Source organism: Furipterus horrens, unplaced genomic scaffold (assembly GCF_987537825.1).
Source record: "Furipterus horrens unplaced genomic scaffold, mFurHor1.1.pri manual_scaffold_8, whole genome shotgun sequence".
Lineage (NCBI taxonomy): Eukaryota > Metazoa > Chordata > Mammalia > Chiroptera > Furipteridae > Furipterus > Furipterus horrens.
In genome coordinates this window covers 74632761-74658422 of record NW_028327178.1, presented here as the reverse complement: position 1 = coordinate 74658422, position 25662 = coordinate 74632761, and the positions used below count along the sequence as shown (strand labels likewise).

At 38.0% G+C, this 25662-nt stretch overlaps 1 pseudogene across 1 annotated transcript in view; it reads left to right on the top strand.

The window, feature by feature from the left end:
- The window catches only part of LOC150003173 (ADP-ribose glycohydrolase MACROD2-like), a 61632-nt pseudogene that overhangs the window by 25591 nt on the left and 10379 nt on the right, over positions 1-25662 (top strand). The window contains exon 4 of the transcript XR_016512606.1: positions 18244-18321. The product of XR_016512606.1 is annotated as an ADP-ribose glycohydrolase MACROD2-like (transcript). The remainder of the gene's footprint in view (positions 1-18243; positions 18322-25662) is intronic.

The window sequence follows — 25662 nt, the reverse complement described above, 5'->3', positions numbered from 1 at the left end:
ATTGACTGTTCAATTCATCCCAAGTTCCTAGATGTTAGATGTTAACATGAGAGAAAAAAATGTGTCCTCAAGTTAATATGAAATACAGTAGTAATAATTTAGCCACAAAGTAGATGCCACCTTCCTACATAAGAAAACCTTAAGGAGCACTCTTTTTTCACTTGGCATATGTGTACACACACCCCCATCATTACACTTCTAATATAAGTCTCTTTATAATGGGAGACACTTACTGGTATATGAGAACCCATCTTATTTCTTCCTCCAAGGTTTACAACCACACAAATAGTGTTCAATTGAAGTCAGCCAAACAGATACCAGATTAAATACAATGGAAGCAGAAAATTAAAATTTGTTAGCAACTTTTAATATAATTCTTTCCATTTACCCAAAGGAAACCACAGGGCAGAGAAAATGTTCCTGATCATAGCTGCATTATTTTCTACTTTCAGAAAAGATTTTCGCAACCAAAAAGTCTATACAATTCTATAAAAAGAAAGAAATTAAACTCTTGTTTTTTTTCTTCTTTAAAAAGTCTGGTCTTCAAGGTTTACTTGACAATCACATACAGACTGGTATACACCATTTTTAGAAAAGCATTGTGACCTGAGATCAATAAATCAAAACTGAATTGCCTCCTCCTCAAAAGTGAATTGTTATCTTGCTGAAGAGGTTATGTGACAGGCTCTCTGGTTTTATAAAATACATGAACAGAAAAAGGATTAAGATTTCTCTGCCTGAAAGGAAAAATTCTGGGTGGTTATTATTATTTTTTTTATGGGAAGGTTTTCTACATTGTCTCCTAGAACAAGAGATTAAATGTCGAGAGATAAAGCAGGTGCAAGATCTATTATTTAGTGACGTCAGAACCCATTTTCTCACTGGAGGCATTGTTTTCACACAGAGAATGAAGTCAGCTTGAAAACTACAGAAGAAGTAGCTATGACAGTCTTAAAAATGAGGCAAAAAGGCAGCCAAACAGATGGCTAGGGATTTCTCAGTTATAAAAATTCTGGAACAAGCAAGAGATTCATGACTATGGGAAAGACCAGGGTGCCTAGAGATATCAGCAATCAAGACAAAAGCTAAACTCAGCAGTCAGAGTCAATCAAGCTGTGAAGCAACAGGCCAGTAAGATGCTCGGCACACAGAGCTTCAGGAAGGGTACTGAGCACCCCAGTGATGTCAGCCTCAGAGACCAATACAGCATGAATTCAGGAAGGATCCTGAGGCATGGGGTGACATCAGCACAAAGCCAACTTCCGTCCATTAATCACTCTTACTGTTGAAGACCCATAATCCTCTGGTGCCCAAGGAAGCCATGAAACTTATGTCACTTTATTATTAGAATATTTTCCCTTGATACAGAACCAAAACATCATATACTTCTCATCCCAGTGGTAGAAGTTCCAGAGTGGCATTAACTTGGTGTTTTAGATTAAAGAAGCTGCAGAGTGAGGTCATCTTCAAAATGAGAATTAATTTACTAAGCTTTGACTCTAAAATACTCTCTGGCAACTAAGTATGGTCTGTGTTACAGGGCCCCAAAGATTCTGTGGAAGGGAACAGCCTTGGCTGCTACCATTTCTATTGAGCCTGCTGCCACTGACCACCAGGAAGTCCCAGGCTCTGGACTGGATGGGACGTACTCTCTTCATTGTGAATCAGTCTGTGCTATCTTCACCTGCCCAAGCCATTTTAGGGATATGAAAGATATTCAAGTCCATTGTTTTCAAATGAATTAAGGGTGACCAAGCACATTTGTGGAAAAATATCCTGGGCCACTTCTGAAATTCCATTCCCATTTCAGCTGCCTTCATAGGTCTCTCTCTCACCACTGTCACTAGCATTGGGTGATGTAGTGGAAATAACCCAGGAGTGAAGTTAGGACTTTTAGCCCCAATCTCATTGCTGGGGGGCCAGGGACAGCCACACCTCTTCTCTGCAGCTTAGTGTCCACTTATGTGAAGGGGTTTGGTTGGACTAAAATATGGTCAAGGAACTTTTTATTATGTCTTGAGGAAAGCAGTCTTATTCAGACAATAAAAAACAACAGTGACCTACAACCTAAAAGGTGAGGAAAGCCCCTAGACCAGAGGGGTTTGGCAAATACAGCATCAACTTCTCACAGGTAACTTAGAATCCTCTTGTGAAAAGCTTCTGGCTGAGTTGAATGTTTAGTGATGTGGCCTAGTCTATCTAGTGTGTGTGTGTGTGTGTGTGTGTGTGTGTGTGTGTGTGTGTGTGTGTGTGTGTGTTGCTCTGGCAGTATTAAACTCTCTGAAGGCAGAAAAATGGTTAACCCACAGAAGTTCAAAGATTAGGATCCTGCTATCTGTAATATGACTTTGTGAAGAAAAGCTGAATGGAAATGAACTTTCATTTAACACCAGGAGTGTTTGAAAACCTTTTCCTAGTAGGAAAAATTCTATCACTTTTCTTTGAAGCTAAAGGAATTGGTGTTGAGGGGCCAAGATCAGAAATGGAATAGCTTAGCAGAACTGAACACACTTACTTCCAGTTCAGAGCTGATAGCTGACCTCCAGTGCTTCTATAAATCTGCTAGTTATTTATTGGATGCAGCTTTCTTCCTGGATATAGATTTCTAGTACTTTGGTCATGGACAAATATGATGCACTAGATTTTATTAAATGTTCAGAATAAATTGTGATTTTTAAGGAAAATGTAAACATGCAAAGAGAGAAAAATCTAGTAGAAATAATTGAGTAATCTATTATTAAGAATGTATAGGATTAAATTTTTCTTTGATTAAAGAGCTATATATATATATATATATATATATAAAATCATGCAGAATTTCAACCCAAGCAGTCAGAAGTGCATTGTTTCAGGAATTTTAAGTGTGTGATCAAGTTGCTGAGAATCCAGCTTTGGTTATTTCTAGCAATAAGTTTCTTCCCTATGAAAGACTCCACATAAAGAACCATTGAAAAGCCCAAAGCTGCCCCACTGTGGCTCCTCACATAGTTAAAACCCTATTAGGGTGAAAGAATCAAGAGACTCCTGTAGAAAAAAATACTTATCTCTGTGTTCACTGGGACCCTGCTGCGTACAGATTTATCTGGTTGCTGTAGAGAAACAAAAGACAGAAATGGTGTGTGATGGTGTGGGGGGGAGTTTGAGAGACACCCAATTTGTATTGTTCCTGTTGAAAAGGCTGTGATCTTAGACCAGGTCTGGAAGCACCCAGCTGAGAAGAGCCTCCTTTAGTCTTCATTCCTCCCAGGCCCTGGTGGAGGTGCAGAATGCATAATGAGGTTTAATAAGAATTAGATACTTAATTGGGGCCTAGGAAAGGAAAAGAAAAATCAGACGTGTAGAATGTGATCAGAAACCTGCTCACTTAAGCCTAACGGGACAACATGTGGGAAGGCTTCAATGGTTGTGATCATGTACAGACAGGCTGGAACTGCCTTTTAGATTTCTGGGGGGGAAATATAACCAAAAAGGAAGGGTGGAGGAGGAGAAAAAGAGCCCAAGGAAGGCAGGTTGAAGATGCTAAACTAGGTCTTCCACACATTTTATACACATGAGTTATATTTTTACCTATCCAGAATCTTGGCATGAGTGCAGAACATTTGAAATGGACTCATTCAGCTCCAGCTTACATAACATCTCCTTATCCTGCAAGATTTTTCTTCATCCACTTTGGAAAAGGTGAATCACTGTTTCCTCTGGGCCTCCACAGTTCTTGGTTTATACTGTGGCCCTTGTCATTTGGCTTATGTGTGTTTAGTGCACATGCTCTCTCTCTTTCCCTCACATACACGTGGACACACACAGACACCAGCTTGTGAATTCCATGAAGGCAGCAATATGCTTCATTCATTTTGTATCCAATCACACATCATCCTCAGAGTGACTACATGGAGGCACATTTTCTAGATAAACACAAAAGAAGAAATGATATATATTGGAATCCATGCCCACCCCCAGCTACCACCACTGCCTTTCATTTCCTACTAAGGAGAGCTTCTGATTTTGTTTGGAGTAAAATATTCTCAATTAATACATGAAGAGGTGTGTTGCCATGAAAAGGATGTTTTGTGGAGACAAAAATTTTCTACCTGTATAATCCTGTCAGCTTAATCACACATTGTTTGACTTGGGAGAAAAAGCTATGGGCATATGTTTATACTGTTTGTCAAAGTTATAGAGGTAGTAGAGTGGTCAAGTAGTAACTTTAGCATTTGGTGTTTTTTGTGGAGAGAGGGGAATAAATTAGACAAGGGACAGATGGTTTACAGATATAGTTTTGTTCCAAAGAAGTATGAGCTAAATGTAAATCACCTGTATCAGTCTATTCAGGCTGGCATAACAACATATAGTAAAGTGGCTGGCTTAAACAATAGAAATGCATTGTTTCAGTTTCAGAAGCTGGGAAGTCCAAGATTATTGCACTGGCCAATTTGGTTTCTGGTGGCAGCTGTCTTCCTTGCCTGTAGATGGCCTCCCTCACTGTATTCTCACATATCATAAGGGGAGAGATCACTCTCTTCTTCTCTTCTTATAAGGTCACCAAACTGTCAGATTAGAGCCTCACCATTATGACTTCACTTAACCTTAAGCACCTCCATAAAGACCGTATCATTATGTTATCTAAATATAATTACATTGGGGTTTGGGGCTCCAACATACGAATTTTGAGGGAGCACAAACATTCAGTCCATAATATGGAGTCTGATCAGAACTACTTTTGATAGATATACCTGAAACCAGCTGCTGACAAAGTCCAGGGGTGTGTAGTGCCCATAGGAAACACCCAGTTACACAAATCAAAGGAGTCTAGGCACCTGGTCTTGGATTTAAGACGCTGGTATGAAGTTAGATTTCAAATCTCACACTCCTCTGAACACAACAATATGAAAACAGATAAGTAAAACAAGAAACAGAGAATAACAAAAACAGTAATCAGACAAAAGAACATGCTGGTAGCTAGCAGAAATACAGAAGACATAAACCTGGTGTTGCCCCAACCTACCTCCTAACTCCACCAGGCTCAGAAATAATCATGAATAAGATTTTATTAATACTAGTTACCATTTACCTACCTAACTGGGAGAGGAGCAACTAGGGGAATTTCCACAAGTAGATGAAGATATGCATGAACATCTTTTAGTCTACTTTCCCCCAAAGAGGCAGAAGAGTGTTCTGTAATTCTCCATTTTACTATCTCCTGCTGGGAGGAAAATGGGAGAAGAAAGGCAGATCAATAACAAATGCCTAGAATTAATTACCTCTAAAAAAATAAATAAATAAATAAAATAAAGAAAAAAATAAGGCATTTCACCAAATAGAAAACAAAAAAGAAAATAAGGCAAGATCTTTGGAGTGAGCAAAAAGCAAGCAAGGAGGCTCTCTAAAGGCCCAGGTGGAGTCTCTATGAAGGAGCCCTCTTTCCTTTCTGAGGAATCTATGTAGGGTTTGCAGAGGGTTTATTATCTTTTGGTTTGGGAGGCTGAGAGAGAAACAGCGAAAGAGAATTGGGAACATACCGGGCTGACTTTCTTGCCCTTGGAAAGAAAGTTCTAAGTCTCCTGATGAACTGAAAAAACCATACAAACCCCACTGATAGCCTCCCACTGTGACAGACAACAGTGTAAAGGAAGTGATGTGAACCTAGGCTGGGCATGAGACATACTTAGTGAGAAATTTACCACAATTAATATAGTTAATGCTCTGGCTACTTTACTCTGCTACGCTCACCCAAGAAAATTCACAAAAGAAAACAGTTTCTCTAGATAGCTCCTGGAAGGCCAAGATACCACACATACTGTGAAGAGTAGCTTGCTAATGTGTGCCATGCAAGCACGCTGAAGCCATAACTGACAGAGTGAGAGAGAGCGTGAAAAGGAAGTAAGCATGCAAGTTAACAAAAAAAAGGTGAAGAATTTATTATGGAAGAAAACATAACTTGAGAAAAATATTTAAATCCCTGAGATTACTGTAGAAAACTTCTAAAGAACATTACAGAGCTTGGAGATAAGGTGATAAAATGGCATACTGAACTGATATGTAAGAATCAAGAAGATAAATTTTTAATTATTAGAGTTATAAATTAATTAAGAACAGCAAAAACCAAATTTACTGAAAAATAAAAAAAGGCTTGAGATTATCACAATGAAAAAGAACACAGAAACTCTAAAACAATTATAGAGAATGTAACTTATATGGAAGAGATAACAAATAAACTGTTCTATGTGGGAAAAATTGGGGTTCCTGAAATTTAGAAATCACATATAGAAAAAAAAATTCCCTAAGATGAAGGGAAAATGGAAGTGTTCCAAAAAATCAATAGCTAAGTCTCACTCTGAGGATACATCTTCAATAAGCTAATAAATTTGAATGAAGAAGGAATTTTATAGCTATCTTGGCACCTAGGAGCCACTTTTTAAAAAATCTAAAACTTTTAGAAGAAAGTATAGTCAAGTTTACTTAATGTGTCTTAAAGAAAATCAAGATAGATGATAATCCAGGGAAAATAAATATTTGCAATATATTTAATATAGAGAGAGTTAATTTTCTTAATTCATGAAAAATACATTAAAGTCAATAAGGAAAAAATTGAACAACTAAATAGAAAAATTGGTAAAATATCAAAATAAATGACAAAAAAGAGAGAGAAAGAAACGGAGAGACGAAGAAGAAAATGGAAGGAGAAAGAAAGAAAAGAAAAGAAAAGGGAAAAGAAGAACAGGAGAGGAGAGGAAGAATCTGGACAACTAAATGCCAAGAGGTAAATGAAAATGAAAATGAAAATGCCTTTGAAATGCAGGACACTGGGTTAAAGCATGTGATTCAATTTAAGTACAGTGATTAAAGAATTTGTGTTAGCTTTTGACAAAAAATAAAATAAAATAAAAGTTTGTTCTTTGACCCTTGTAATTAAAACCACCCACATTCAACCAAAAATATAAAAGACTAAGAGAAAAACATCTTAAAATTTATATATAAAACTTGATTTTTTTTTTCATGGAAGACTTTGGACCAACTTGCCTTTAGCAAATTGGAATGAGCAAGTCTTGTTTCAAAACAAAAAAAGAGAAATATATAACGTTTTATTTTATCTAGAATGCGAAAGGCTAATTATGGACAAAAAGTAATAAAAGAAAAATGTACTTCTAAACAACAGTGCTTTCTCCTCTGAGATTTAATCCAGCTAAGACAGACTGCTATTTCATTAAGCTCTTTTTATTAAGCTTAATACATAGTAGGGACTCAATATATAAGGTGGGTGCAAAAATAATGTATGATTTCAAGGTCTATTTTAAAAATGAAAAAGCCCATGATTATGAAAATATTTATTCATTAACGTAACCTCATTTGCTTTCTAAAACCTCTTTCCATTTGTCAACTGGTTTATAAATGCCACACTTGCGAAATTCTTTAGGTTTTAAAGCAAAATAAGACTCCAACTCATTTTCAACCTCTTCTCTTGATGTCAACCTAAGACCATCAAAATGGTTCTGTAGTCCTTGAAACAAGTGATAATCAGAAGGAGCAAGGTCAGAAGAATATGGAGGATGAACATTATTTCCCAACCAAGCTCTTTCAAGAAATTTTTGGTGAGTCAAGCTGCGTGAGAACGAGCATTATCATAATGAAAAATGACATCCTTTCTGTTGACTAAGGAGGGACGCTTTTGGTTCAAAGCTGCTTTCAAACGACGAAGTTGTTCACAGTAAAGATTAGCAGTCATTGTTTGACTATTGTCTAACAGTTCATAATGGACAATTCCCTCCATATCCCACCATACACTCAACATGATCTTTGGATGAAGTCCTCCTCTTGGTTGTTTAACTCTTCTTCCTCCTTGACTGATCCATGACTGGCAGCATTTAACGTTATTATAAAAGATCCACTTCTCAGCACCTGTAACAAGCTTACCTAAAAATGGTGCCTGAAGGTGTCGCGAAAGCAATGATTCACAACAAGCAACACACTGTTGCAGATTCTCTGGAGACAGTTTGTGTACAGCCCATTTTCCAACTACTGAAATCTTTCTGATCCTTTTCAGTTTGCATAGCACTGTTGTATGGGCTAGGTTAAATTGTTCTGCAAGTTCCCTAGAGGTAATGGTGGGGTTTTCTGTGACAACAGCTTCCAACAATTCGGAATCAAGTTTTTTTGGACGACCTTCTTTTGGCTCATTTTTCAAACTAAAATCCCCACTTCGGAAATGGGAAATCCTCTCTAGGTCCAGCTCTTCTGGAACTCTCCATACTTCCTGGACTTGTATGTCTACAGTATTCCCTCACTTATCATGGGTATTACGTTCTAGCCGCCCCCACCCCCCGTGACATAGGAAACTTACATTTATTCTACACTCTTAAACCTATGTAACTTTAACAATATACATATATCGTCAGCGGCGGCAGCCGTCCGTCTCGAGAGACGATGGTGTAGCTTCTTAAGAGTCTATCTGCACCACCGAGAATGGCTGTGCAGTCCGACTCGGGAGTGACATGGTATCTGTCTCCTCCCGTGTTGAATCGACATCTTGCGATGACGCTGAAGCTACAGAGCCTGGGAAGGGTAATATGGAGGGTCTGCTGTTGCCCATGCAGCAGACCCCCCCTCTCTTCGCAGCTGAAGGGTCCAAGGGAAAGACGGAGTCGATACAGCTTGGGTTCAGGTGCGCCGCAGGAGTTGCCGGTGTTGACTACAACGTCAAACCGCCTTAGGGACTCCGGCTCCGGATTTTCTGTCGGGGTTTACTCCCTTAGCCTTTCCCCTGAAGAGGTATGCCGCAAGGCAGCGGAGGTTTTTTGGAGTCAGAGTTTTCCTTCTCTGATGTACCCTGACTGGAAGATCGAACCAGCGACACTTAGCTCGCAGGCCGACGCTCAATCCACTGAGCTAAACCAGCCAGGGCAATATATATACATATATAGTACCGCAAAATCCTGCTATAGAGCAAAAAATCCGCAATAAATAAATATAATATTTTTTAAAATCCCATGATACAGTGAGGCTGAGATAAAGAGAGGGATTACTGTATTTCCTTTGCCAAATTTGGGACGTTTTCCTTCATTATTTTTTCACATCAGGTTTCAATTTCTTGCTCTTCCCCTTCTCCTTCTGGCACTCCCATGATTCAGATGTTGGCACATTTAATGCTGTCCCAGAGGTTCCCAATTCTCCCCTCATTTTTTTCCAATTCTTGTTTTCTCATTATGTATTGGTTGACTTTTTTTTCTTCCTTATGTTATAAATCATTGATTTGAACCCTGGTTTTCTTCCCTTCACCATTGGTTTTGCGTGAACTTTCCTTCATTTCACTTAGCCTTCACTTCTTCTCTTATGCATTTGTTGTACTCAAGCATATCTGTCAAGCCTGTGAGCATCGTTATCACCAGTGTTTTGAACTCTACATCTGTTAGGTTGACTATCTCTTCATTGCTTAGTTCTCCCACTGGAACCTTGATCCATTCCCTCTTTTGGGTCATGCTTCTCTGTCTCCTCAACTTGACAGCCTCCTGTGTTTGCTTCTGTGTCTTAGGTAGAGCTGATGCACCTATTATGTTGTAAGGGGTGGAGCCTTAAGGATTCTTCAGTACAGGGTGACCTGTTTCACCACATTGTGGCGCTGTATGTGGGGGAGGGGTCTGAGAGGGAACAATGCCATCCGCTCAGCACTTGCCCCTTTTCTAGGTACTTCTCCCACTTTGTATGTAGCTGGCACCCCTCTAGCTATTGTCCTGGACGTCGATCCTGCAGTGGGTGTGTCTCTGGATGTTCTAGGATCGTGGGGGCCCTTTAAACAAGCAGACTCTGCTAGGCGATCAGCAATTTCTGCCTCCATCCCAACCCCCACTGGTTTGCACAGTCAGAAACAATGAGGTTTGACTTTCCCTGGTGCTGGGACCATGAGCTGCATGGTCGTGGTAAGGAGCTGGGAACACTCCCCAGGTGTCCCTCCTGACTTGTTAAAACATGTGACTGCGCTTTCTGCTGGCCTTCCATTGCTACTGTTGCTGCCACCACCACACTGCATCCTCTCTGTCCCAGCTCTGCCACTCCTACCTGTCTGAATGAGTATTTCTTCTTTATATCTTTGTTTGCTGGACTTCCATACAGTTTGATTTTTCTGGAACTTCTGGTTATCTCTAGTTTTGAGGTAGTTGTATTCCTTAGTTGTGGAGGGAGATGCAGTGTGTCTGTCTACACCTCCATCTTGGCTGCTCAAGTGTTTATTATAGTCAGTTATTATCTCTTTTTATCCTCAAATGTTATGAGGGAGATATCATTCCCTCCATCCATAAGTGAAAAAACTCAGGCTCTGGATATAAGTAGGACTTTGCCAAGATCACATAAACAGAAATTCAGAGCTTGGATTTGAAACTAGCTTTGCCCAGCTCTAGAGAGTCACAATCCATCTCCTGTCACTAGTAGCCACTTATAAGAAAGGTGACCAGATATGGGCTTTCCTGAGGTTCAGATTCTATCCTGGGTAATAGGAAAAGGAATTACGAGAACAAAACAAAGGCATATTCAATGGATAAAAGGAATTAATAGAGACCTGACTTGTGGTTTGTTGTGTGGCATTTGTTGTAGGGTGAGTGGTAAAGTTAGTTAAATACTGCCTGATTAAACATTGGCCCCTTTCACTTTATATGAACTTTCCCAGGAGTAGGTGTTTACTCCGTGCACCTTTATATATTATTATAAAATACCTGGATATGAAACCTATATGCCACTGAAGCAGCTATATAAATAGATAAGCCCATTCCATTACCAAAGACTGGAATTTTCTTTTTGAGATTAAATATAATGTGTTTATGGCTTTTGCAACCACATCATAGAGAAGAGTGACTTTTAAGATAATTTTAAATCGTGTTGGTGACTTGACTCTAAATAGCAGTTCATGGGGAAATACTGCAACACAATATAACAAAATGACTTCTTTTCAAGTCCTGTATTTTCAGTAACACTGTTCTTCCTCCATAAACTGGTCTTCAATCTTCTTTCACTTAGTTGCATTTGGATTCTATACCTAGAAAGTGAACATGGAAGTCTAAGGTAAAATAAGTTCTAACTGGGCTCATCTCTCCTAATAATCATCAGGCTTATAAAGAGCATAAATCAATGTCTATGCATGTGACAAATACCCTACACTCTAAGACCAGTTATCTTCCATTTCAGTACCATTATAAAGTCATCAGAGTTTAGCTTGTTAAGAGACTTCTCATTTATATACATTAATTTGGTATTTCTCAAAGTTTCATACATGCACCATCTAGTTCCAAAGACAATTTTGAGTCATGTAAAAATTAACACATTTATTATGTATTAGAAATCAGGCACAAATAAAGTTCCTGATTTATAGCTATAATTGCTATTTTTACAGAATCAAAGTGAGGGTTTGGCTGCCTGCTGATACAAATAGGCAAATTCTGGAAACAGAGGTTGATGAGAAAGAAAAGAGGTCTTGATTCAAATGCTTCACAATCTGGGAGAATGACAGACTCTTGTCTCGAAAGCCCATCCCCTATGAAACCCAGAGGAAAGCACAACCCTCAGCCAGACCAAAACTAAAGGCAGCATCCAGAATTCCTCCTATTTCAAGTACCATACTTTGGGAACTGCAGGCAGCTGCTGAGTGATTACAGGTGGCTTACTTGTTCCCAGTGGCTGTCCAGCTTCAGGCTCCTTCCTCAGAACCTGTGTGTGGGCCTAGTTTCACCTTTGGCCACGTGGGTTCCACGACCAGAAGTTCCTGCAAATACACTGGCCAGAACGTTCCTGAGATGGACAAGAGAGTGTCCCTTTCTTCCCTTGGAATTATATTAATTTCAGTTGTGGGAGAGGCCAGGTGCACTCTGGGAGGGTCCAACCCCAAAACCAATCCCTTCTTTTCCCCAGGCTAAACTGACAAGATTATTCCATACAACACCTCTCCCTGGTGCCATTTTGACCTCTAGGATGCATGAGCCTGCCTTTTTCTAGTCCCACCACCAATCAGGTACTGGAAGGAAGTAGGAGTGCTTTCCCCCTTAATAATTGTTCTGCTAGCCTTGTGTGTGCTCAGTGTAATGCTTCCTCCTGCCCTCCATCTTGCCCAGGGGTGGAGCATCTGTCACCAGAAGCAGAACTGGCCTGCTCTGAGGTGGAGAATTCACAAGGCACTATCTTTGTTACCTGGACAATAGTCTTGACTGCTGCCTTGGGAGATTTACAATCTCCTCCTGTGGTCCCTCCTTTCCCCAAAAGGTCTGGCCAGGCTATTGCTATCACTATGGGACAAAATTAAGCAACTAGGTTAAGATTGAATCAGATAAAAATCTATTAGCCAGTATCTTAGCTATTGCCCAAATATTGCTACATAACAAACCATCTTCAATCTCTGGCTCGTAGAACAACAACCACCTATTCTTTTATTCGTGGATATGAGGATCAACCACATTCCCTGGTCCAGGAAGAAAGTCAGGCTGTGAGTTGAGTTCAGGTCTTATTTTCCCTGGATCAACTGTTCCAGAAAGCATATTCTTGGGGCAAAAGGCTTCAACGGTAAAAATTCATTTCAAGATTCTGTTTGATTCATTCCTGCTAATATTCCATTGGCCAAAACAAATTCTATGCACAAGCCAATGTCAAGAGACAATGAAGTGGATTCCTATAGGAATAGAAGATAGGAAGAGAGTATTTCTGAACAATTACCTAATTCATTACATAATCCAGACAGGCCCTGCTTTCTATAGCTGTCATGACACCTATAAAACTCACATTCTGATAAATAATTGTTTGTAATTCTATTTATTGCATGAAATTTATTGCTGACACAAATTTCAAAAGAAAATCTTGAAGTTCCTCTAACATCTCTCCATGTTATGTATTTTAAAATCTGGTTAATTGCATTCTATATACATCTCCGTATATTTTCTTTGTGAAGAGACCTGCTTCATTTGTTACTTTTTATATAGTGCAACTGCCTTACAAAAGATTACCATAATCAAGACTTTGACGAGTACAGATGCAGTCAGTAAATTTAAAATGAAAATCATACTGAATGTCCCAGACTTTTTTTTTATCTCAGTACCTTTTTTTAACCTCCTGCTAGAAGCCCTAAAAGACACCTCTTGTTTGTGTCTCAAGCAGCAGCAATCAAAATGGGGGGAGGGACAGGCACACTAGAATGAAAAGGCTATAGAGGCAATTTTTGTTTTGATCAGATTCTGTTATGTGAAATAGACTCATTTCTCTGAGGCACTCAGTTACATTGCTCAGCAGGAGAGAAACCATTAGGATAATATTAGTTCCACACATGTCAGAGTAACAAATGTCTGTCTTTCTTTTTTCTCTTTCCCAACACACCACACACACACACAGAGATAACACCCCACACGCACCACAAAAGCACACACTTGCACAGGCACACACATGCACATTCATATTTACATAAGTATGCCACTGCATATGCACATAGTCATATATTCATACCATATATATACACATATATGCATGCATCATGCACCCTCATGATATTAAATAAACAAATAATGCCCACCAAATAAACTTAAAGAGTCTTTGAAAGCAGATCTAACAAACTATACCTCACTCTGCTTCTAGAACATAGCAGTGTATAGAGAGCTACCACCTTGATTTCTGCTTTCTTTCTCTGTATCATTGGATCTCAAACCTACAGTTGCATCTCGTATTAATCTGTTCCGATATGGTGGCACAATCAGAGAGTTCTTAGATGAATGTATTGTACTATAAAATAATTTAAGTTGAGAAACCAAAGCATTGGGCAACAACCCAAACATTTACTACTTTCCAATTTGCCTTTCAGGTTATGTTTTCTTCAACTTCTTCCTTCTTCTCTCACCCAGCTCCTAAAATTGTTTTGTATGCTCCTTCATTTTAATTAAGCATTGTTTAATTGATTAGCATTCTAACTATTAGATAGAAAGTTCCCCTTAATGTCAAAGAAGTTACTCCATAGTAACATCACTAGGGTTATTGCCATTGGTTATAATGAGTTTGAAAGCAATTTCCTGGAAGAATCAGCCACAAGTACTTCTCGATCCTACCTTACAAACAACAAACCTGAGGAGGAAGTTTAAGAAGTAATGGTTAAATAGTGTTAAGCCAATTAATTTTCTTCCACAGTAATCATTTCTTATAAAAATAACAACAAGGTTACATTTTAATTAGTTCTGGTGGTTTCCCAGATAGACAAGAAGTTAGAACATTTTATAGTCATTTTTAACAGTGAAAAAGTCAAGGCTTTTAAATACTATGAGATTACATAAAAATCATTTAAAAAATTAGATGACCAACCAGGATGTCCTCTTTTATGGCATATCTGTTTGTGTCTTTCTTTTTAATGTTGGATTTCTTATGTTTTCTATGTTATTTTGTATATTGATGCTTTTAATGTATTAGTACAAAGTCTTTTGTAAATTATTTATATTGCAAATGTATACTCCCACTGGCTTATTTTGCACTCTCTTAATGGTGTGTTTTGATAAACTAATGATGCTGATTAATGTTTGCTAGATTGCTAGTCTTTCCCTGATGGTTAGTGCTTTGCTTTTCCTTTGTAAAAAATATTTTCCTAATAATCTGAACGTCTTTTTCTATGTTACCTTTAACAGTTCATTTTATAATCTATTCAGAACTTTTTTTGAGTATGCTGAAAACTATTCCCTCAGGGTAGGTCTATTAATAACCAATTTCACATTTTATTTTCTTAATTTTTTTTTTTATTTTAAATTAAAACTTAAGAGAAGCTTTTGTTATGTACAAACATTTATATTGGAGATTTTTTCTTTTGGCACTTTTAAGGTGCCATTGCCTTGTCTCTGGCTTCCATTATTTTTCTTGAGAAGTCATCTATAGGTCCTGTTGTTACTATTTTTTTAATTAATGGATTTTTATTCACTATATAATTTTATATATTTTTTAAATCTTGATTTTTAGCTGTTTTACATAGATTAGCTTACATTAGGTTTGCTTTGTCTTAATTCTGTTGGTGGATCATAAAACTTTTTAAACATGATTTGATATATTCTAGTAATTTGATAAAAATTATCAGCCATTATCTTTAAAAATATTGATTTTGCCACATTACATATAGGATAGACCATATTTCATACATCTAACTCCTTTTTGTCTTTTTTAAATTGTACTCCTTTTTTTTTTTTTTTAACCTAGCATTCAGTTTACTAATTCCTCCTTTGGAATTAGTAAATTGTGTCTAATTGCTGCCCAATCCACCTATTGACTTTTTAACTTCAAGTATTGTTTATTTTTTGTTTTTAGAATTTACATCTGAATTTTTAATAGTCTCCATTTATCTGGCCAACTTCTTTTCCATGAAAATTTTCCAATTTAGCATTTAAATCTTAAATACATTAATTGTCATTTTAAAGTTGCATCTATAATATCTGAATCTGCTATGTCTTTGTTATCTTATTCTCTTGATTTTAAGTGATTCATTCTTATTCTTTTGAAATGCCAGACAATTTTATTTTGAATGCAGGACACTACACTCTGTGTAAAACATTTTAGTGCTAAGTTGAGGCTTGGGGTGGTTTAATCTTTTCCTAGGGAGAATTTATTTTGCTTCTGAAAAGCAGGTAAAACAGAGCATAGAACTGTATTATATATTAGGAACTGAATTGATTAGAAGTTGGACTTCAGTCTTTGTTTTTCGCATTTTTTGTTTTTGTTTTGTAGTTGATCAGAGACCTTTATTCTGATCCTCATTATTCATTACACAACCTACAAAAATATTTTCTTTATCTCTGCCCCAAGCAGCAGAAGCTGCATCTAGGCCCAAAATGAAAAGCACAAATAATGAAAAACCTAGTAGAGAAAAGCCAACAGGTGAGGTCTCTGCTTATCTTGGCTCAGGTGAAGGTAGAATAAGAGAAAGGTATAAGAAGAATATTTCAAAGATTTTGTTCCTCAAAGCTGAGATCTGCAAGAGAAGAACCAACTTAAAGATACAAAACTGCCCAGCTCAGCAATCATGGACATCATGTTTTCTTGAAGAGTTTGTCTTTTTCAAGTTCATCCTTGGCCCCAGAGTCTAACCCCTCAGAAGACCCCACAGAAAACTCAAAGTACTTACCAGGGCACCTTTTTGTTGGTGGGCCCTGACCTCCAAGTTTTGTGCCTCCCTCCTGCCTCACCCCTCCAAACCTTTTGAGACTTCTGGAGGCTCTGATCAACTTCTTGGAATGTGTGGAATGTCAGACTATATAGCACCTCCTTAAGAGTGTGCTGCTTTCATGGCTCTCTGGTGCCTTAAAATAATGTCTTATATAACATTTCCAGTGTTTCTAGCTATTCTTGGTAGGAAGGTTAGGCTACATCATAGTAGTCCACCTTAGGTAGAAATTCCTTTCTCAGTGTGATTTTAATTTGTGTTTCTTTCATTATTAACAATGTAAATCATTTTTCACATGACTACAGGCCATTTTTATTCATTTATTTTATAATGAATGATGGTTAAATTTCTTGTTCTATTTCCTATCAAATTCTTGATTTCTTTCATCTCTATTTTTAGAGTTCTTTATGTTTGAAAGATATTAACCCTTTGTCTTTGATAACAGATATAAATACTTTTCCTCAATTTGTAACCTTTCTTTTTAAAACATTGCTTATGGTATTTTTTCCATCCAAAATATATTATGCTTAGATAGTTAAATAGTTCCATTTTTTGGTTATTACTTTTGTGTTTTGAGGCATAATTAGCAAAGATTTTCTGCTTTCAGGCTTGGAGAAATCCATCAATGTTTTTTTCTGTAATTATGTCTTTAAGGAATATGTTGACAGCTAATTGAGAAATGGTCCACTTTCTAGAATTGACTGAGTGAGAAAGAATATGATATGGTGTTAAGTCCAGTTGAAAGCTTCAAGTTTTGTTTTCCATTCCTCATCCTCAGGAACTAATGAAAAGAACTCATGGACACAATTATTTTCATGTTGTTCTTAAAGGGCTTGAGAGCTGATGAGTCTTTTTTTTCTTTCCTGTGTTATCATTTCCTGACTTCTCTCATATCATCAGTGTTACTTCTATATTTATGTCTTTCAAATACATGTATATCTAATTCATATTTTTTTTCCTCAACTCTGCATGCAAAAGTCTGTTTGGCTCCTCCACTTAAATGACCCAGCACTTCAGATTTCAAATCTAAAATGGCTTTCTTCACTTTTCTCAAATCTGCTTATTTTATATGTCTCTCTATCATCCATCCACCCAGGTTCAGAGATTAGTCACCTTTAAGTCTGTCTTCTTGATTTTCAGTAAACCATTACAAGAGTGTGTGTTCTATCTTGGAAGATATTTTCCTTTGAAGAAATAATAAACTGTATCTTCCCCATCTTTGCTTCATTCTCACCCAAAGGCACACCAAATTGAATATACTGTAGGCTCAATAAGTACTCATGTAATGAAAATAAATTTAACCTTCTGCTTAAAAATTACAAAAAGAATTAAAACTCTGAAATCATAGTTTTTCCAGCACATTATTTGTATGTGTATTTGTATTTTCAAATGCTCTGGCTCTTCAAGTTGTGAAAACATAAGAGCTAGTTAACTAAGAAGAAGAAGATATTGACTATCTGAAAAATATTTCACAATAAAAAAATTCCTTTACTCCTACATGTAAGCATGTAATATAGCTTCAGTCACAGTGGGCGGCATGCTTTCCAAAGCTGTGCAAATAGAGAACAATCACAATAGAAATTAACTAAAGACTGGATTCGCAGCAATCCAAAATGGCAGCATCTGAGAGGTCTCCTAGAGAAGCAACATTCATTTGTGTAAAAAGAAGAAATTCACTGCCTGGATAATGAATGTTTCTGCTTTCAGGCATGCCTAAGGCAAAGTAGGTTTTCTTTTTTCCCTCTCTTCAAAGGTTAAGCTACATAAACTCACATGTGTACAAATTTTCCTAAATTTAAATTGTAGGTTTTTCTGATTAAACCAAGTTTCTCTGCTTTCATGCTTCCAGATTTCTAATTTAAAAAATCATGTCTCTATGTATGTATGTGATTATCTCACAAATTAGAGGATGTACAAGATGACAGCACTGAAGTATTCCAGAAACACAAACCACTACTTCCTTTTTTAACCTTTTCTACAAAAGAAGTTGATTCCCAGGAGTATTTTTAAATTTAAGAGCAATGGAGGGTGACAGAACAATTGGAAGACAGACTGTTCTAATTTTCTATTAATCAAGGGACTATTTTCTTTCACTCTTCCAGCTCAAGGTGAGGGCACTCCTCGAGTTGCTGTGAAAAGCGATGGCTCCCGTGACACAGAAAACTCAGCAAGTCCTGATGGTAAGATTCTAAGCACTCTGAGCCCATGTAGTCCATAAATGTGACATATTTTCTGTGTGAATCAAGGATTAAGGGAGCTATCCACTCTATGAATTAGCATGTTCAGTTTGAACAAGGTAAAGTTCAAAAGCCATTTTCTACTGGGAACAAATAAAATTGGCACTTATTCTAGTTCAGTTTAAAAAACCAAATGTGCTTCAGTTTAATCATATCTTGCCAAAATGAGGCCACACTGGGTAATTCCAAGGCTAAACTGGACTGCATAAAGTCTAGCTTGTTTACAAAAATATCACTTACATCTGAAAAAAGCACTTGTTCAACTGTTATCTCAACCACACTTGAGCCTTGTCTTGAGCTTGAGCTAAGGTTGTTCTAGGACCTTTACCATTTTACCTCACTCCATCTCATCAAATGTCTTGGCCAAAAACTTTCTGAGTCTTAAAAGCACCCTAGAAATAAATTTACAAAAATTTTTTTTCACATTTCATTTTGAAAGTGTTTAAATATTCTGAGCCTCAGGAATATGAGCATACCCTCACTTTTGCTGGGAACCCTTTGAAGTGTAATTACTTGCATTAAAAAATAAAACTATTATTTGACCACACATTACTTAATAAATATTTAATTCCACTGCCTCACAGAGCTTAGGAGAACCAGAATTGACCCGTGATCAACTTTTCATATGTATCTTGCTGTTTGAGTTATTTTAGCCAAAAAAAAAGAAAGAAAATTAATTTGAGTTTATACTGACCTTAGGAAAAACTCATCCACTGGTACAAGCAGTTACTTGATGGTTTTAAATAGAGTTTCCTATAGTACTGGGTATGACCCCCCGCTATCATCGCTTATTCATGAACTGTTTTTTTTTACTCACAGGCATACATTATCTAGGAGAATACTGTCTTTAAATAACGATCCATCCATTAAAAGCTACCACATGTTAGTCATACTCAGTTGAACAAAACTTGTTCAGCCTGGTTTTGCCACTATAGATATAATTCCTAACTAAGTTTTATAAAATATGTTCTGAAGAATACCAAGTTCATACAATGTTTATTGAATAAAATGGAAATAAATGTAATACTAATTTTTAGTTCTTATTTGAAAATTCACCATGTACATTATAGGCTCTCAGAACTCTCAGCTATAAAAAACTTTATTAACGTGATTTAAAATTACTTTTCCTAAATGTATTTGATCATGGAATACTTTTTATAGTAACATTTTATAATAGGTTTTGAAATTACTGACCTTGGGTTAGAGAAAGAAACAGAAAGTGAATGCTCTACTATAGTTTATTATGCATGCTCCCACACTGAGATGGACATAATAACATTGTAGACCAAGATTAAAAGTACATTTATGGGGGGTAGGGGGCAAAAAAAAAACCTGAAATTCATTTATTAAAAAAATTATGCATTTATTCTTACATGTTTAAACTTCAGACACATTTAAAGTACCCTCCATTTGATGCAATGGACCTATCGAGACCTTTCCCACTACTCAAAACAGTTTTGAACTTGTTGATTTTGATGTCTTTTAGTGATTCTGCAGTTTTTTGTTTCATCTCTTCCGCATTAACAAAAATTTTTTCCTTTAAGAAACTTTTTCATTGGGGAAACAAAACAAAGTCATTCCAGGAGAGACTGGGTGAATAATGAGAAGGCATGGGTATCATGCTGCTTTTGGTCAAAAACTGCTAAACACTCAGTGCTTCGTGAGCAGGTGTGCTCATAAATCACCCATCATGAAATGGTCAAACACATTGAAAGAGTCTTCAAAAAAATTTTTACTGAAGCCAAATGCAGCTTCTTACAACACCAGCTGGTACACTGATACAGATGGGTTCCTAGAATACTCACATAGTAGGAGAAACCTGTACTACAAGGGGCCCATCCTCCAGAAGATAATTGCATTTGGTGGGGGGGGGGAGGGCGATTCCCTTTTGTATTATTATCTTTATATTAAGTAGAATTTATGCCTCTGGCCAGTTTACACTTGAGTTTAGAGTGAGCTCACACATCATTAGAATCTTAAGCTACAGTGCAAGTGAGATCAAAAAGAGCTGTTTTTATGCATCCAAGATGGCAGAGGAGTAAGTGGAAGCTACACTAACCTCTTCCCAGGACTAACCTGGGATTACAACTTAATTGTGGAGAAATCTGGAATAACCAACTGAACACTAACTGGAGAGAAGCCTTATAACCACAGACAGACAAAAAATCCCACTTCATCACAACATGACTGGTAGGAAGTGTGGTGATGTAAGAGGGCTGGCTGGACTCCCATGGGTGGCAGCTGAAGGGACTGAGAAACAGCTCAACAGCCAAGGGATTCCCCCTGAGAAGTGCGGGGTCTAAACCCCCAGCTAGGCTTCCCAGCCTATAGCAACAGAGCCGAAAGTAAGATAGCATCCAGCTTTGAAAAGCCAAAGGTTTCTTTTTGTTTTTGTTTTTTTGCTGTCCTGAAAGAAACAGCTGGCAACAAAGAGCTCTTAAGGGGATCACTTTCAGAAATACATTGGCACCCACTTACCTGGGACTCCAGCAGAGGGAGGACAGAGAGGACTAGAGATTCTTAAGGAAAGTTTGGAGCGGTGACTTTGAGGAAAGAATTGAGGGAGCAGCCCACCAGATCACAGTGTTGACTCATTCCCCATACTGCAGGCAGACCACTGACTTCCAAGTGGTGTCAACCTAAGGGGAAGCAATAGCCCTGCCCACAGGAGTTAATCTGCCCCACCCTCAGTGCTTAAGCCTGATGGCTGATCATAGATTGAATAGATTAACAACTAAAGGAGAGATGATGAAAGCAGTAGATCTCTGGTAGTCTCCAACAGGCTGCCTAGGCTTAGACTGGGAAACAATCTGACACCAACCAGGGGTAAATTCAGGAAGTGCAGACCAATCAAAGGAACAGAAACAAACAAGAAGAGTCACTAAAATGGGGAGACAGAGAAACAACCCTCTATCAAAAGGAAAGGAGGGACCCCCAGAAAGAGTGCTAAATGAAATAGAAAAGCAAACTATCAGACATGAAATTCAAAATATGGAATATAGAGAAGCTCAATGAGCTCAGTGAGCTCATTGAAATTACAAAGAACTCTGGGGAAACTACAAGGAACTTACTGAGAATTACACCAGCATGAAAAAGGACATAGAAGCTATCAATAAGAGCCAGGGGGATATGAAGAATATAATTCTGAATTGAAGAACATAGAAGGAATCAATAGCAGGGTAGAGGAAGCAGAAGGTTGGTTCAGTGAGCAGGAGGACACAACGTGGGAAAAAATAACCAAACAGTGCAACAAAATAAAAAAAGACTAAAAAAGAATGAAGAGATTTTAAGAGAGCTGCAGGACAACATGAAACATAATAATATCCATATCATAGGAATACCAGAAGGAGAAGAAGAAGAGCAAGGGATAGAAAACCTGTCTGAAAAAGTAATGACAAAAACTTTCCTAAACTGATAAGAGAAAAACTCACGCAAGTCCAGGAAGCGCAGAGAGTCTCAATGAAAATGAACCCAAAGGCCAACTCCAAGGCACATTATAATTAAAATGGCAAAACACAGAGACAAAGAGAGAATCCTAAAAGCAGCAAGAGAGAAACAGCTAATGACATACAAGGGAGCTCCAATAAGGCTATCATTAGATTTCTCAACAACAACAACAAAAAAAAAAACACTAAAAGCCAGAAGACAATGGCAAAATATATTCCAAGCAATGAAAAACAAAGGCCTGCAACCAAGAATACTCTTAGCCAGCAAGACTCTCATTCAAAATGGAAGGTGAAATAAGGAGTATCCCAGACAAAAGAAGGCTAAAAGAATACATCTCCACCAAACCAGCATAACAAGAGACGCTGAAGTGTCTGCTCTAAGAAGATGAATAAATAGAGAGAGACAGAGAGGGATACAGGTACTAAGAGGAATGATGACAATGAATAAGTACCTATCAATAATAACCTGAAATTTAAATGGATGAAATGCACCAACCAAAAGGCATAGGGTAGCTGAATGGAATAGAGCATGACCCACATATATGCTGTCTACAAGAGATCCACCTCAGAACAAATGATCTACACAGACTGAATGTGAAGGGATGGAAAAAAATATTTCAAGTGATGGACATTTTTTAAAAAGCTGGGGTAGTAATACTTGTATCAGACAAAAGAGATTTCACAGCAAAGGCCATAAAAAGAGACAAAGAAGGACATTTTATAATAAGGGAACAATCCATCAAGAAGATATAACCCAACCTCCGGCCAAGATGGAGGCTTAGACGGACACGCTAGGTCTCCCTCTACAACTATAGAGGAATACAACTACTTCAAAACAAAGGATAACTAGAAATTCCAGAAAATAAAACTACACGGAAGTCCAACATATGAAGTTATAAACCAGCGGTGCCATTTGGGCAGGTAAGAGTTAAAGAGGGCAGTGCTGTTTGCGGTCGCACCCGGAGCGGCGGGCGGCGAGGAATCCCGGCTGCGCAAGCCCCTGGCGGTGCGTGACCCCGGCGAGGAGTCCCGGCTACGCAAGCCCCTGGCGGTGCGCGACCCCGGCGAGGAATCCCGGCAGCCAAGCCCCTGGCGGTGCGCGACTCCGGCGCTGGGGAGAGCGGCCGCCGCATCGCCTTGAACAGTGAGGCCCAGGGGGGCGGGAGGACGGATCCCGGTCTCCTAGCTGAATAACTGTGTGAATCCATCTTGGACCCCCGCCCCCAAAGAAAGCACCACAGGGCTGCGAAATAGGTCCCGGACAGGCAGGCGCCGGTCGCTAATTTGTGACGCGTACACAGGCACTGCCCCCGACAGCCAGCCCAAGAAAACAAAACGCATCTGTGAAAATGAGACAGGCAACTATAGAAATACCAGTAACACAACTCACCAGGCAGCAGATAGAGATCCTGACAGATGAACAGATAAGAAACCTGTCAGAGGCTCAGTTCTGGGCCATTGTTATCAGGTGGCTTACAGAATTCACAAAAGAGCAGGAAAAAGATATGAAAGAAGCGAAAAACTTTCATAACGAAAGGAACAAAACCGCATACGAGACAGAAGGAAAGGAAATAAAATCCAGAGTTCATTTCAACAAACTGGAATATGGAGAAGGAACAAGCAGTCAACCAATGCAGCGAGAGGAAATGGGAAGCAACAATGAAAGGATCAGAAACCTCTGGGACAGCTATAAAAGGCCCAACATAAGAATCATTGGTTTGCCAGAGAATGAGGAAGATGAACTAGAACTTGAAAAATTGAGTGAAAATATAATAAAGGAGAACTTCCCAGACTTGGGGAAGGGAATAGACCTGCAGGTCCAGGAAGCAAGGAGAGTTCCCAAGAGACTGGACCCAGGGAGAACCACTCCAAGACACACTATAATCAAAATGTCAAAAATTAAAGATAAAGAGAGAATCTTAAAAGCAGCAAGAGAGAAGAAAAGAATTATGTACAAAGGGGTCCCAATTAGACTATCAGCTGACTTCTCAAGGGAAACCCTACAGGCAAGAAGAGACTGGCAAGAAATATTCAAAGTAATGAAAATCCAAAACCTACAACCACGAATACTCTATCCAGCGAAATTGTCATTCAGAATAGAAGGACAGAGAAAGTGTTTCCAGGACAAAATAAAACTGAAAGAGTTCATTAGATCCAAACCACTGTTATATGAGATGTTAAAGGGACTGGTTTAAAAAAAAACAGAAGCTAGGGAGATGAAACAAAGGCAAACTAAATAGGCAACGAGAGTGGAAGAGGAACTGTGGGTACGGGAAGCATATTGGGGGGAGGTCAACAGGGAGGGGGAATGGGGAAAGGGAGGGAGATGATATAGGAATTGGGGATCAAGGTAGGAGGGAATGGAATAGACGGAGAGAGGTTGGGAGGAACTGTATGCACAACTAATGGACATAATCTAAAAGGGGGGGACAACTGGAGGGAGGGGGGCCACCGGGTGGAGGGGAGCAGAGGGAAGGGAAATTGGCACAAATGTAATAATTTAATCAATAAAACACATTAAATCTGAAAAAAAAAAAAAAGAAGATATAACCCTGGTAAACATATATGCACCCAACATAGGAGCATCCAAATATATAAGGAAAAGTTTGAAGGACTTTAAAAAGGATATTGACAGCAACACACTCATAGTAGGAGATTTCAATACTCCATCGTCAACAATGGACAGATTTTTGAGGCAAAGAAACACCAAGGATCTTGAGGCATTGAACAACACTCTAGATCAAATGGATTTAGTTGATATATATAGAACTTTTCAACCCAAAGAAGCAAAATAAACTTTCTTTCCAAGTGCACATGAAATATTTTCAAAGATAGACCACATGGTGGGACACAAAACAAGCCTCAAAAAATTCAAGGAAATTGAAATTATATCAAGCATCTTCTCAGATTACAATGGCTTAAAACTGGAATTCAACCTCTAAAAATAAATTCAAACATATTCAGACTCATGAAGAATGAATAACATGCTATTAAATAATGAATGGGTTAACAATGATATCAAGGAATAAATCAAAAAGTTTCTGGAAATGAATGATAATGAACACACAAGAGTTCAAAACCTATGGGACACAGCAAAAGTAGTCCTGAGTGGGAAGTTCATAGCAATACAGGCATACCTAAAAAGGATGAAGAACCTCAAATAAATAATCTAATCCTACAGCTACAAGAAGTAGAGGAACAACAACCAACAAAGTCTAGAGCGGGTAGAAAAAAGGAAGTCGTCAAGATCAGAGCAGAATTAAATGACATAGAGACTGAACAAACAATTCAAAAGATCAATAAAACCAGGAGCTGGTTCTTTGAAAATATAAACAAAATCAACATTAACCAGGCTTATCAAAAAAAAAAAAAAAAAAAAGAGAACCCAAATAAACCAAATCAGAAACAAAGGAGGAGAAATCACAAGTGATACCAGAGAAATACAAAGGATTGTAAGAAATTACTAATGAACAACTGTATGACAAAAAATGTGACTACCTACATGAAATGGACAAATTTCTGGAAACGTATCATCTTCCAAAACTGAAGGAAGAAGAAGCAAAAAGCCTGAATAGACTGATAACAACTAGTGAAATTGAAGCAGTAATCAATAAACTCCCGGCATGGAGAATCCCTGGATCATATGGCTTCACAGTCTAATTTAACAAAACATTTAAGGAAGAACTAATTCCTATCCTTCTCAAACTATTCGAAAAGTTCCAAGAGGAAAGAATCCAAAACTCTTTCTATGAAGCCAGTATTACCTTAATTTGAAAACCAGGCCAAGACACAACAAAGAAAGAAAACTACAGGCTAATATCACTGATGAACATAATGC